Source organism: Diadema antillarum, unplaced genomic scaffold (assembly GCF_040938485.1).
Source record: "Diadema antillarum isolate AM-2024a unplaced genomic scaffold, OU_Dant_1.0 seq00000347_RagTag, whole genome shotgun sequence".
Classification (NCBI taxonomy): domain Eukaryota; kingdom Metazoa; phylum Echinodermata; class Echinoidea; order Diadematoida; family Diadematidae; genus Diadema; species Diadema antillarum.
The window spans coordinates 216541-232037 of NW_027271357.1; the positions used below are offsets into that span (position 1 = coordinate 216541).

The following is a 15497-nucleotide window of genomic DNA, read 5'->3' on the forward strand; positions in this document are numbered from 1 at the left end:
AAATCCGACAACGTGAAGAGCCATAGAATGCTTTCCTTAATTAAGAGACACACAAAGCGAGACAAAGTGATTGACAGACAGACAGACAGACAAACGGACTGACGGAAGAAGGAAAGGTGATAGATAACTCCAGTAGAGTTCTGCGCATACATTATACTCCTTTCCTTGTGCTTTTCTCGGCCGGAGCCCAAAAAAAACCAAGAAAAAAAAAGAACACACACACACACAAATTGTTCCTACGTACTTGTTTAGCTTATACAGTGGAACCTCGTTACAAAGAGGTCGAATATAAGAAAACCTTTTGCAAGGTAACTTTGCAGGTCAAAACTCAGTACTATTTCTTTGTTTCTGTACCCTGATTGAGTGAGAAACCTGATATAACAAAACAATTCTCATGGTTTTTAGGTCTTCATTCCCTTGTACATACAAAATCACAACCTCTAGATTTGCCATAAATCGTTTATGTGTAGGTTGACTATATCTAAAACATAAATTCAAACAGTGAAAATTGCACTTTTCTGGACTCATCTTTTCTTCAAATAAATACTTACATAATTTCATAGTTTAAATGACTGTTACCAAAAAAAAAAAGGTCTTATTGGTCGTAATCACTTTATGATAATGAGATGAGATCATGACATCATAACAGAACATCCAAAAATATTACGAAGAACAGGCTTTTGGTTAATAGTGTAGTAACCATATCTTTCCCGTTAAAATTATCAATGCTTGGTTGTTTAACTATTCTCCAATCATTTTATGATATTGATATGATTTATTGGTTTTGATTTCATCGGAAAAAAATCAATTTTTCTGAAGTAATTTTTCAAAATTTGTTAAGATCTGTGCGCAGATAAATATGAGAGTTGTGCAGGCGTGACATCACGTCGTATAATTTAGATAAGCGATTGTAAGCGGTACGACTGTTTCACGATAACATGTGAACCGTATAATTTCCTTAAATTCTTATTCGACGTCCGATTTAAATGGGTCTACTATTCTACCATTCTTTTGGTCTGATATTACTCTATTAAATTCAAAGTCAACATTGAAGGGCATTTTACTTTTCAGATAGCAAAATTATGGAATAATAAAATGGAAGTTCAGAGTTGTTTTTTTTTGCACATTCACGTTCTGTTAGAGGCAATGTTGCTTGCACGTTCGTCGAAAATGTTTTGCACACTCTTCAAACAATTCATACCAGGAGGTGTTTTTTGTGTGTGTGTGTGTGTGTGTGTGTGTGTGTGTGTGTGTGTGTGTGTGTGTGTGTGTGTTTGTTTGAAACCAGTACACAGGGTTCTTGGACGAGGAGTACCACATTGTAGCTTCGCAACATAAATAATAGTGTGTGTGTGTGTGTGTGTGTGTGTGTGTGTGTGTGTGTGTGTGTGTGTTTCACATCTCCCTTGAACCCTCAACTTTGCAATCTAAAGTGACAAGTTTTATACTCAAACCAAAACTGCTTGTTAGAGATAAGGCGCAAAAGAGAACCAGAATCGGCGAAAGAGCAACAGGTGATATTCTTTATAAGCAATCTTAATCCTTCTAGAAAATATAGCTTTCAGGCAATAGAAGCTTTCATGTAAACTATTGTAAGGCCATTTCGGTCACTCGACTAGTGACATGGTATAGCAAACACTGCAAAACACTGTCACGTTGATTTCCCAGGCATATACCTGTCGAAGTCGTTCAGCATTATATACTACTCGAAAGGTGAGCGAGGAGTACTGTATGCATATTGTGTCATAATGATATCATCGTTGATAGAAGTTTTGTACTTACCATATTATTCGTAAAGATTGATAGAGAATAAAAACGTTCATTAAAGTCATTACTTAGTGGCGAGGTCTTCGGTTCAAAGCTTAAGTTGACTTTTTCGCTACCTTGACGGACTAGGAGATTGCCAAAGAATTGATGGTATATCAACAAAAAAAGTCAGAAAGATGGCAAATTGGCATTTGGAAGTTGACATTGACGTTTGTTTATTCAAGAGCTACGAGCTCCATAATAACCACTGAAAGGGAGAATCAGGAAATAAGCACCCGGAATACTTAATAACAATGATTGTTTTTATTTGGGTAAGCGTTTCTCCTCTTACTTACTTCTTTTCGCAGACATTTACTATTTTTGGAATGCTCTCTGCTGAGGAGGTGTCTGGTGTGATGAAAGGTTTCGATCTCAAAATAACTGATCCCCACTGAGAAGACCTCGATGACATCGATGGATTGATGTTTGTGAACTTTTGTCGCTGTTCCCCATTCTCGTTGCCATCTCGTGACGATGGTAGAGATGACCATGCTAGTTTGGCTCGCGTCGGTGCGTATGGAGATCGACTGTCCAGGGGTGTCATCACACTCATCCTTAGATCACTGTTCCTGACCTCATCGCTTCCTCATGGGGCAAAAACAGTTGTGATGTCCTCTCCATCTACAACACAACCTCCTTTGAATCAAGAGCGATCTATAACAACGACGACCTACGAAGAATCATATCCTTAAAGTTTCATGTAGCTCCATGGTATATAAAAGTTCCCGTCACTCCTTTTGGCGTACTTTTGTGAGTGTGCATCTATTTTGAGAGTTAAGAGTCTACTGAAGTAAAGGTAGTTAACAGCAGCGGGACTGACATAGTGTTGTCGAGTCCAGTGTATGATGGCAATAAGGTTGTGGTTACTTTACCCAAGGAGGTACCTCCTTGCTTTACCCCAAAATCACAGCACCTCACTAATGTGTCTCAATAAACTGTTGAGAGTAACTCCCTCCAGTGCACGAGGTCGATTTGTGTATCATGTATCGACTTAAATAAACATGGATCATGGAAGTGGTATCGTCTTTCCACTAGTGTAGATCGATACGACTGTGATTGGCGTTTGTTCCGCGACCTTGAGACTGGAATACTGTTAGCAAGTCACTGAAAGATCTCGATATCTTGTTGCTGTGACCTGTATGGGTTCTTGGAATGTTTCTCGCACGGATCATCCCTTCTTTTTTGCGATCTCGAAAGTAGCGAACCAGTTAAGACTAAGAGTGAGTACAATTTGTTTTAAATGGGCGAAGACAAAGTATACATCTTGGATTCACGATAGGTTCGTTATCATGGTCGCTTCGTTCTCCCGAGCCCGTGTTTGTACATGCATATCACTCCACCATGTGCGATAAGCGACAATGTTCTTAGACACGACTTGGAGTTTTCATTTCAGAGATCCTGCACGTTTCTTTCGAAAAGTAGCCACAACACAATACTATTGCGATCAAAATACAATTGGACAGATGGAATGATTGATTGCACGTGTAGTTTACGCGGCGAATACTTATTGAATACTTTTTCCTTTGTTGGATTGTGGTTTCAGTAAAATTTATGGTTCGATGTATACGAAGGAAAGAAACGGAGCACTGTTTATGCACCATATGAAGGGTGGCATGTATCGGACTTTGGATGTTGATGAATATTGGTATCTCTCAAAGAATATTTCACAGGTATGCACACAGACTATATGTTTATAAAGATGGAACCGAGAGATAACCCATACTAATCGATTGCCAACTGTAAAGGAATGGAATGGAACTGTTTATGATAATCATCTTTTCACTTTGTGATGAAAGCTAGAATGGTTTCATTCTGAATTAGATTGATAGAAAAACAAGCTATACAAGTATGCGATTCTCTACTTGATCAATCGTTGGAATACAACACATTATTATAAAAAGAACGAAACTGAGAATGACGTGATATTCATCGTCGTCTATTCGTGCATCACACTCGTAAAACATGCTGCCATATACGTGGAATCTTGGGTAGTTTGCCTTGAGACAAGAAATTGGGAGGATTTCTCGGAGATAGCCTCATACAAAAAAAAAAAAAAAAAATCACAAGTCTGATGTCGAAGATGCAGGGACATTTGACCGTGTGGACACTCGCTAAGTGGTTTTTGTCAGTTTCAAAGAAATGTCTCAATATGGCCATAGCTATACTTGTCAAACTGCTGCCTTACATAAGCTCATTACACCCTTTATGAAGTGTGGCAAAGTCATCTTTTATTTTAAGACTAGGAGCAACTTTGGGAATATCAGATCAGGTGATCATACATTCATAGGGGTCATAGGCAGCATCTCGGTAGATGTCCCATAGTTATCAATGTTATAGGTTCAATCTGGCCTTCCCCCGAGGGCCCGGTCCGGTCTGTGAAGATTGAAAAAGGAGGAGCGTGGACAAATGAGGACGTTAGAGGGAGGCATCATCAATTCCGTTATAGTCATAGCAGTAGGAACGTCTTGAGTTTAATATCATGATATAGGCTAATCTTTAATGAGTCTAATATGATATTAGATCATGTTCAATTACCTCACTTTAACATTTAATAAATGTGAATATAATGAATAAAAGAATAGGAACGAGTCGATTACTGCTGGAGAGGCAGACGACACGTACGGCTTTTCCTACGAACTGAGAGTCCTATAGATGCCATGTTTGTTAGTTGTATTCATGCAGCATATTATAATTTATATGGCATTCAAATGCTATGCCAGCCTTTTCACCTATTGACTATCTTGAATACAATGTTTTTAAAAGTGTTTTACACTTGTCTATATAGAATTTACATTGCAGCGAGTAATATCAAACAAAACTCTGCCTATAAGATATCCCACATACAAAATGATCTTTACGCAAATTAAGTTGCCAGTCCTGCTTAAGTCCCACATCATTCTGATTGTGGATAATCAAAGTTCTCCTTCGTCCATGTAACAGATGTGAGTTTGTCTCTATAGGACAGTGGTGTTTGGTGTTGCTCAGCAGATAAATTATCGTACTCATTTTAATCTACGTGATGCTTACATAACGGCGGTCGACATTCATGCTCCCAACAATCCGCAATCGTGTCTGGCACGAAAAAAAGAAGAAAAAAAAAAGCAAGCAAGCAAGCAGTAAGTAAGCAAGCAAACAAAGAAAGACAAAGCCAACACTCGAAAGTTCCATCACCAGCTGACCAGAATTCCAGGATTCTCCTTATCACAGACGGGTCAACAGCAGCATAGATCTGACTTGTCTGAGATCATGAATTATCATACAAATATGGATCGACTATTTGAGAACAGAATAAACTGTTTGTAGTTCGAGGAAGTGTTGGGCATCATTACCATTATTGTTATTACTTGTGTCCTTTTGTAATGTCGACGGTTATCCTGAATGTGTCTGATCGGCGCATAGGAGTCAGAGACATAAGTCGCATAAGCGGTGATCACAGGATGCATAACATGTTGTCTGAAACATAGTTACACTGATCTTTCATTTGTTCTTTGATATGTTCCATGATTTCTTCCAGAAAATGGAAGACGAAAGGAACTACGGTGATTTTTTTTTTGTTCATTGCGATCATTATTTTTAAAAAAAGTAGTCAGTATCGTTGACTGGTGTTAGGAGAAAATATCTTATTTACAGGGGGCTGACTTTATTTCCTCACCCATATCATTTTGTAATGTAGAGAGCCAAGGCATCAAAAAGTGTTTTCCATTAAAACGCAACCTTAGGAGTAAACATTCTAAATACAAACGACCTATTTTCTCTTTCAAATCTCGCGCTGTGTAGCCTGTAAGAAATGCAATGTTGGGTTAGTTTGTCAATGAACCTTACTTCACGGTTTGTCGGATTGTTATGTAATGAATTAGTCTCGATTTGTGCTCAATACTAGAACACTATTTTACGTCTGAAGAATTGGTGAGAAAATACTTGTCTAGACCCCCAAATTTCAAGCTTATGCCTAGTTCTTAAGTTGTAATGTTTCCAATACCAGTGCATCATCTTGTTCGTTTTCCACTGAGATCATTCAGGTATCTCAGGGTATAGTGTGAGCGAAAAGGAGAGCTAATCACCAAAACTAACATCAATACAGAGGATCTGCAGAATGTTAAGGACGCCCGCTGCGGCCAGCAACTGACTCGTCTCGAATGTGATGGGGCTGGATCTTGGGCTGCTGGGAGGGAGAAAAACACAGGCAATGGGGTGTTTCAAGGTAGCGTAGAGACCAGGGAGGGGACGCTTTCTACCTCGATCCCTGGGTAAACTTTGCCTTTCACTGTACACACACACACACACACACACACACACACACACACACACACACACACACAAAGTGTACACACACAAAGTGTACACATCCACAGTAACACTCACACACACACACTCACATATATACTTTTCTTTCAATGGTTATTTCCATTGGAAAAAAAAGATAAGTAAACTCTAAACTGGTATATCTGTATGAAATGAAAAAATATTCGCATATTTTGGACACCATACACACGCACGCACACACTTTGTGCACGTCGTAAGTGAAGTTACATACACTAACCTTATGTAGCTCACCAATGTAAACTAGACCTGACATCGGAGGGTTAAAGGGGAGGGGCGCGGAGGGGTTTAAACTTTTACTTTCCTGTCAAGGAACTCACTGAGCTTATTTGAAATGGGAGACCAGTAACAGGCTTCAATGCTATACAGTGGAAAGGAACATAGCATACTAATTCTAAGTTGTGATCCCAACACAAAGAGTCATAAGTATTGAATTACCGTTTTCGAGTATGAGATACTCTTTCAAAAATCAAGAGGTGACCGTACATAGAACGTCAACATCTCTTATGTTCGCCTCGTCACGAGGGTCATGTCAGTCTCGATAAGGGCACATATTTTCATCTCAGATTCCCTCAGACTTTCCCTCGATGTTACATCCATTGGCCTTCTCATGATCAGCCGAGAATTGCGAGAAGTAAATTTTTGAAAGATGGTGCGATTTCAGTCACAGCTCGACACAATTATAACGTGCGGTACATTGACCACACAATACGCGATTCGACGACTGATTTGACAATAATAAAAATGAAATAGATATAACATTTCGAACACTCACTTAGCCAATTAAGCTACCCCGAATTCATAAGCTCGAAGATCAATGTTTAGTCCTTAGTATCATGCTCAGTTAAATGAAACTGGTTACACGGGAGGCACATCGCAAGGTTGACACGCTCATTAGATTAAATTATGACAGAATATAATGCAACGTCGGGTCATATTCGACACTATAACCTGTTTGTTTCATGATAATATCATGGTACGTTGTATAATCCATCGCTGCAGAAATGCAATTTGTTTTGAGATAGCAAGCATATTTCAGATATCTTGCTCGTGACTCTATAACAACGTATAGGCCTATCACCGCTAACCAATGTTATACTGTACCTACATCACGATATTGTTATATGCGTTTTCATCTTGTGAGTTGGAAAGTAAACGGAAGAAAGGCAAAATTATCTGTGAGATCTTCTTCATTTGTGTGTATACACATGTTCAGCTGATACATGTAAATCACGTATGATGGTGAAGGCTCAAAACATGTCCTAATATTCAACATTATCCAAATATGTGCAAAAAATGCCCGAACTGTGTCTTAGCTTAATTAGATGGCATATTGTGTTGCGAAGAAGAGCTTTGTGGGGCTTCGAGTTTTAACAACACTGTAAAAACATCGGTGTTAGATTTAACACCACGGGTGTTAAATCTAACACCGATCAAACTTCAATAAAGGACCACACCCACAGGTGTTAAAAATGCACTGTGATGGTGTTGAAAAGTGTTCACCTGACACTTCGTGGTGTTAAATTGACACTGTACCTGGTGTTATTTTGACACTGTACTGGTGTTAATTCAAAAATGACACCACATGGTGTTGATTTGATATTTGCTGGTGTTAATATCAATGGTTTAACACCCGTCCAGCTTCAATAAGGGACCACACCAGCTGGTGTTACTTTGGTGTAAATTTATTTTCACATTTTTTCAAAAATCTAGTATTTTAATGTAAATTCTTGATCGTCTTGTTTAAATAAAAAATCAACAAGAAGTGCAGTTACTAAGAAACTCTTCAAAAAACAGTTTAAAATTTGGAAATGACACCCGTAGGTGTTAATTTAACACCATAAATGAGCACCGAAAATTTAACACCAGCTCGGTGTTCACTATTTAACACCGGACTTTTTGCAGTGCATATGAAGTATGTGGAAAAATACTTGTGTCAGACTCTCAGAATAAGAAGACTACTAACGCACATTTACTTTGGTGGGTGTGCAAACAATGATAGTTAATTTGCTTGTAGACAGGTTGAAGGACTTGAAAAGACCGTACAGAGAGAAAGGGAAAACATACCAACAGAAGCAAAATACGTCTATTGTCTTCCCGTCCAGGCTTCCCATCTATTATTGGCTTCTTAAGAAGATTGAAGCCAGAAAATAGATAGTAGCACATTGGCTACTTCTTTCACTAACAAGAAGAAGAAGAAAAAAAAAGAAAAAGAAGAAGATGATGAAAGCAGACAATGGCGTACTCCTTAAGAGGGAAAGAAATGTCAAAGAAGAGGAAATAAGTAGATGATGATGATGAAGAAGAAGAAAGAGATGATGAAGAAGAAAAAGAAATTGAAGAGAAACAGAGAAAGAACTTGAAAGGAAAGAGTTCATATAGGAAAAACACGATTGTGGCGTAATCAGTTTCAGTAACAATATCATAACTGTAGACAATGCAACTCAATTTGACACGGTGCAAAATTATGCAAATGCAGTGTGCACTTTAACTGAGATAAACAAGTAGGGGAAAGAAAGAAAAGGAGGAGGAGGGGTAGAAAATCGAATCAGGGGTAGGAGTAATAGTATACATTCTAAGTCCACTTGCAACAGTGATTTCGAGGCAGCTTTTATTTTTCGTCGAAGACGTTAAATATCACAGGACCATTACATTATTGTTCAACCTCGACAAGTAAAACGTAAACATAACCAAATGTTCTCAATCAGGTGTATAATTTGACTCTAATCATGATATCTACGACCCACGTGATATCACCAGGATTCAGAGGGTGTGCCAGTAGTATCGTAGTATATAGCTACCAGATTTTCTTCAAATTATGCATGGGGGGGGGGGGGGTGGCGGTAATTTCCAATACAAGCCTAGTAAGAAGTCTGATCCTCTTGACAGGTTAGTCTGGAGCGCCTTCTGAAAGGGGCGGACATAACAGAATTCTCTCCAGTGCTCTCTGGCAACCAGCCACTTCGTCTGTGTACAGAGCAAATACAGACTGCCTCGGCAGTGTTATGGGAACGCGTTGGCAGTGTCGGCATGAGAAGAATATAAAAGAAGCATTAGTCAAGAAAAGTTTCACTATATTTCACTAATGTTTCCTGACGTGATACGTGTGATATCGTCATGTTGCCGAATCTCAAACTACAAATGATGTATCTTGGGAACAGAGGAGTGACATTAAAGTCTTGTGGGTGACACAAAATGTTAATAAAGTGAGCTTGACTCCTTTATTTGTCCTGTCTGTTGCTACTGGTTTCTTATTTCATTACCACAATATAACGAAAACGAACAATCATCCCCCCCCCCCACACACACACACCAAAAGAAAAAAAAAATTGCTCGATTCACCAACCAAACCGCATGGTGTGATTGGGTTGAAAGTCTGAAAGTTTGCAATCATTTTCTGTTACCATCCTTTTATTAAAACATCAGTTTTTATAGATGGCAAGGCTGCAAACTCTGCTAGGCATGACAAAAGGAGTTATAAACACAAATGTAGTGATGACAAATACTTGTAGCCTATTTTAGATTTACGTGAACAAGGTTTAGAATAAAATGGCACCAATAGTAAATGTAAGATAATATATTGAAGCTCATCTGCCTCTCCTTCCAATATTCACTGTACGTCACCTGTACAGTGTAGGTACCATTGATAGGTGGAAGAATCACTGTGACACAAACAAAATTTATAAAGCGCCTTGCATGGAAAATGAACCTGCTTGGCCGATATAAGACAATGGAGTTTAGTTATCGAGAACTGTTACAAAGTAACCATGGTTTGGATACTAGTATACAATATTCATTGCACAATCCGTCACTTTGAGCTACAATTAGCCGCCCTGAAGTCTTCTGTCAGTACGGTTTTCAACCTGTGATTCGTAACAATGTCACAAAAGAAGAACAGGTGCTATTCGTCCCTTTGCCTGTATGGACGTCTTAATGTAAAGACGCGGATATGTCGTGTTACGCCTAACTTCAGTAGACCTTGTGCTATTGAGCTGCACCTTCCCCCCACAGAGATTTCACTATGAACAACCTTTTGTTTGTACAAACGAACATGTCAACAAACTGAGTGGGAGACTAGACAAATAACATAGCGTGCACTTTTTCCACGACAGTGGTTTGCATTTGACGCTTCGTGACAACAATCACATTATAACTCGTACAATGTACTCTAGCAGCTATTATTGTCATGTTTGCCATGTTTGTAAGAGACGGGATATCCCTACCGATCGGCTGCCAAGATAATTAACCATCTTTGGTGGGTGGCCTGTGTCCATGATGTCATGTGTCACATTCCCTATATGTTCTCGCGGTGGTTTATTACCGTCCAAAGAGTAATGAGAACAGACAATAGCCTGCGCGTTTCACTCAAGGTGAGCGTTATCTACATGTATAATGTATAAATAGCTTAAACAGGGAACAACAGATCCAAACTGCAATCAAAAGTACTGGTACATGTATCAAATATGTGTGTCACCGCATGTTGTTTATTTATTATTTGACTGCACGAGTCAAATGAATTTCAAAGTCATCACCTTTTCAATTCAACTTGTCTAATTCTAATAGCGTGTAATTTTATTCTTTTGATCATACTCGTCGGAATCCATTGACAGTTACTGTCGTTGATCCTCTCTACGAGTAACAAATAGCAATAAGGTATCTCCTCAAGTTGTGAGTACATTTCAAATAACGTTTCGACTCTGAGCCTCCATAAGTTAATGTACACGATAGAATCGCATAATCACACATCTATATACCGATAACGGTGACAATTCCTTGTAGTCACAAATAAAATCTTATTGATTTTTTCTTTCCTTTGATTAAAAGGATATACGCACGACAGTCAAACTGTGTGTGCGTCTGTGTGGGTGTGTGTTATCTCTTATTTTGTTTATAATACAATAAAATCCCAACGTCCAATTCAAAGTGGATAATGGAACCCATTCTACATTGAGTGACTTAATCATTATTGTTATCAATTGACTTAAGAACTTGATAACTGTCATAATCATTTGTCATATACATGTAGACCTATTGTAGCTTACTCAAACTTCCATTGATGTACGTGTCAAATTTGTGTAATAAGAAACATATCCTGTAAGTGATTAACTACCCTTTCATTCATAGAACATCGAGTTTGAAATAATCAATGTACAGTATAATATATAGGTTGTTTGCTTTCTTTCTTTTGTAAAAGGAAGGGTGCATGTAAACAAACAGTATTAAGCTACATAATAAGCATTATAGGCTTATATTGCAGAATTTTTCATCTCACACTCGCGATACTATAAAAAGATGACTAGTATGCTGCTTTATCTGATGTACACTTTGTACAAAAGGGTAGAAAAGACACGATTATTACGCATGTGGCACACATTGTATAGGCCTATGTAGTCCCTCAATGCGGTGTATAACCTGCCCAAATATAAGACCCACTATGAAATAGCAGGAAAACAGATGACCCCAAAGCGGACCATAAGGTCAGCAAGTTGCTATGGCGACGTTTGTATATACAGATGTAGACGAGAGCGTGGATGTGCGCACGTGCGGTGAGGTCAGCCAGATCGTGTCAAGAAGCTACATCGAGGCATTCCAGGAATGAATCACTGTCACAGTACGAAGGGAGTGTTATTATTGTCGTCTAGTTGGGATGCATCAAACAAGTGCATTTATCATACACGTATTATATACAATGTGCCCTCATGAATGACCGGGATGCAAAACAGCAATAAACATTTATTTTGTGGTAAGCACTGCTATAGTGCTATTCCTTCACTGCGTTCGAAGAAAACACAGTTATTGTCCTCATTTTCCTGTTATCGTTGACATAAATGTTTCGATCCCCGTCACGTTGTGGGTCATCCAAAACTTCCTGGGATAGCGAATTGTAAAAATCCACCAAAAGAATTGCCCCTCCCCAAAATCAATCAGGAAAGAACACTACTTACAGAGGATTCCGCCCAGTATTTGGGGGGGGGGGGGGGGGGGGGGGATGTGAGGGAGCACTGACCTTTAACCCTTCCAGCCTGAGCACGCCCCCCCCCCCCCACACACACACACAAACTTAAAAACGTTCCCGTCCCCTCATGAAGTACAGTAATAATTGTGATGATACCAGTGCAAATGGGAAATCCTTAAAGACATCAAGCAATTCGGCATAGTGACACTATTCATGAGGTGATATCGTCAAGAACAGCTGAGCTTTAAAAAATGATTGTCTTATGACACTCACACCTCTTTTTCCGTCAAGTGATAATGATGGGTTCATGTTGAGTGATGTATGTGTATTTTCCAGTATAGCACTGCTTGTTTGACTGTGCAAGCAATTAAGATTTTTTAACTAATCTTCCTGAACGTATACCACCAAGGTTTATGGCTATTCCTATTTGCATTGCTTCCTCTGTATATACTCTGTATAATAGTGACAAGTTTAGTGGATTGTCATAGATATCTTACACGGACACAAACAGCCTTGCATCTTAAAACTAGACTTCAAAACGCAACAGCCGTTCCGTTTTCGAAATTGTTCGATTTTCGACCTTCACGACTGTTTATTGTTCCGAATCAATTTTACATTATACCTATCAAAGTGCAGAAACTTGAACTCGGAACGAATTAGTACTTTCTGAAAAAAAAAATGATATTCGTCATGTTCGTGCAGGTCAGAAGGAGAAATTTGAGATCAAGACATCGTTACCCGTTCGTATCTATAGCGTGTATTTTTGTGACCGATATACCACTGTTTCGTGAAGATCTATAACATTTGACAATTGATAAGTTTAAGGGCGGGTCATGACACAGACAGAGAGCTGTGGTCACATCATGAGAGAAACGAGCTATCGATTGCAAACGGTCTATCAACCTTCTTCTAAAATATCGCTTTGTTGTGGGATTACATCCACCTTGCGGTCGATTTTTGGAGAGAATCCCGTCCTTGAGTGGACGGTCAGCTCTTGATGACTTCTTCGAGAGTCTGTTGCCTTTGACGTCACAGCTTTCAAATGCATTTATTTTTTTTTCTTACGCATTCGATGAAACGCTCTCATTTTGAAGTGTGGAATACTAGTTTGAATTACGAAAATGCGACGTTGAGTGAAAACGGCGTCCTGTATAGTGATGAGCGTGAAATAGGATGGTTTGCAATTAACCCTTCCGAGATCCTACTTACGGCAGAAATTTAAAGAACACCACGCAAAAATGGGAGGCAATTGATATACAATTAGTGTATATCATCCATTATGTCGCTATCTATCTATCTATCTATCTATCTATCTATCTATCTATCTATCTATCTATCTATCTAGCTAGCTAGCTAGCTAGCTAGCTATCTACCCATATTTCTGAGGTAGACATCTCATATTCATATTCTTGAGGAATCGGTTGTCAGCTGTTCAGGCATAAAGACACATGAACTTTTCGGATGGCATACTCATGCGCTTAGTATAATAATCTCGCCAATGATTATTACAATCACAGGACGCGACACCAAGTAATCGTATTGAATTGTGATGCACATTAAAGCATACACATGCTTCAACAGGTGACTTTGAATTGTAAATACATAAAACTGCCTTTCTCTGAAAGAGCATGTGGATTGTACAGCGTTGGTTTGAAGTTTTTACTTTCAACTCTGTGCGTGAAAACTTTAACGATCTCTGCCAAGCTTCTTAATACTAAGAATTAATTGCTGCAGGAATGACATCTCCATGGCAACAGTTGCACTTTCAGCCAAACTACCTTGCATATTGCATTGCGCCGGAATATCTGTGTCGCACTATACACTATATCTTTTACTTGCTTTAAAAAGGGCTTATTTAATTTGACTACAGTATACTGTTGATACGAACTAACGTTAAGACAGAGTTAAATACAGGGCGACATCCATTATAATGTGCTTTTTACCCAGTGGAATATCAACAATTACATAACAGATTTGGTAAGAGCTCGAATACTCCATATCGTTCGATCAATGTAGGCCTACATGACCGTATTTCACTTATCTATTTCATCCGCATAGCGGCATATCAGTTATACACGAATACATTGCAATGTGATATCATATATAAGAACAAACATACAGACTGCTATTCGTTGCATTTGCCTGTACAGTCATGTATGTTCATGTTCGTATATATACGTAAAGCTAGATGTACATATACATACTTTGTCTGCATAAGTACGAGGTACAATGTACATGTACTTGTAGATAAGAATAGCTAACTTAATTCTTTATGTAACACTTATAATCTGAGTCTTTCACGGGATGAGTGGATGGCGACCACGCGGAAATTTGTTATGATGAATATCGTCAAGTACACATGCACTGACACATAAAGTATGTATTGCTGCAGTGATTATCCATGAATCATTATTCATAGTGATTATAATCATATTTTTGCATGATGTATCAGTAGCCTTTACCATTATGATCTTCATTGGTTGAGTTTCAAGTATGAGGTTTAACTACCTCTAAATGCTGAGACAGAATGATATGTAGAGGTACATGAAGATGTAGGCCTACCATGGTGGTAATGTCATGCTCTTGAAACATCTTTTTTACACAGAAAAGTTGTAGTTCACGAAAAAATTCATAAAGAAATCAAGCGTTATTAATGTTTACAATTAAAGTATGTCTATGTACATATTCATTGTTTTTTATGTCTTTCTCTGTATATTTGTGACTTCTTAAAGATATGAAATAAGTTAAGTCCCTCAAACGAGGATAAACTTAAAGACAAAAATAACTATCTTCGTCATCATTGAAATCATTATCACTAGTGTTACTATAATCCATGTCTGCTGCTACTAAATACCACGAACCAGTGTCCTCCCCCTTTTTTTTAACAACAAAATGATCACAGGGCAGAGATGATAATGGTATTTTATGACAATGATATACGCATTTAGATGAAACTTGCACTGGTTTCCAGCCTTTGACCATACCCAATACATTGTACCACCGAGGAGTGGTTGTTTGGGTGTATATATACTCACGCCACTCTCAGCATGTCCTGAACCATGCTCGCGTTTGCTGTCCTGGTCCCCATCATATATAGTTCGTCATCTGTCAAGTTTGTCTTTAATCATCATTTATCTCTCTCGATCTCCTTAACGTTCCACGTCTCAGTCCATAGATCACATTCCACTTAATTCACATATTGTTATGTTATGATCGCTGATATCAAAACAGACGAACCCTGCGCAAGACGCAGGTATATTCCAGGTCAGCCGCACAAACTCTACTTCCAATGTTAATAGGCCAACAGTATAGACATGTATACATCGAAGGCATTCATACAACTTGACGCATCCTTGCTGACCCAGTTCTCTCCCCACCTTTTATTTAAAAACTGGTATAAACCCATTCAGCAACC

At 38.6% G+C, this 15497-nt stretch overlaps 1 pseudogene; it reads right to left on the reverse strand.

The window, feature by feature from the left end:
- LOC139730984 (uncharacterized) overlaps positions 1–15143 on the reverse strand; it is a 28353-nt pseudogene extending 13210 nt beyond the window's left edge.
- Between the last annotated feature and the right edge of the window lie 354 nt (positions 15144–15497).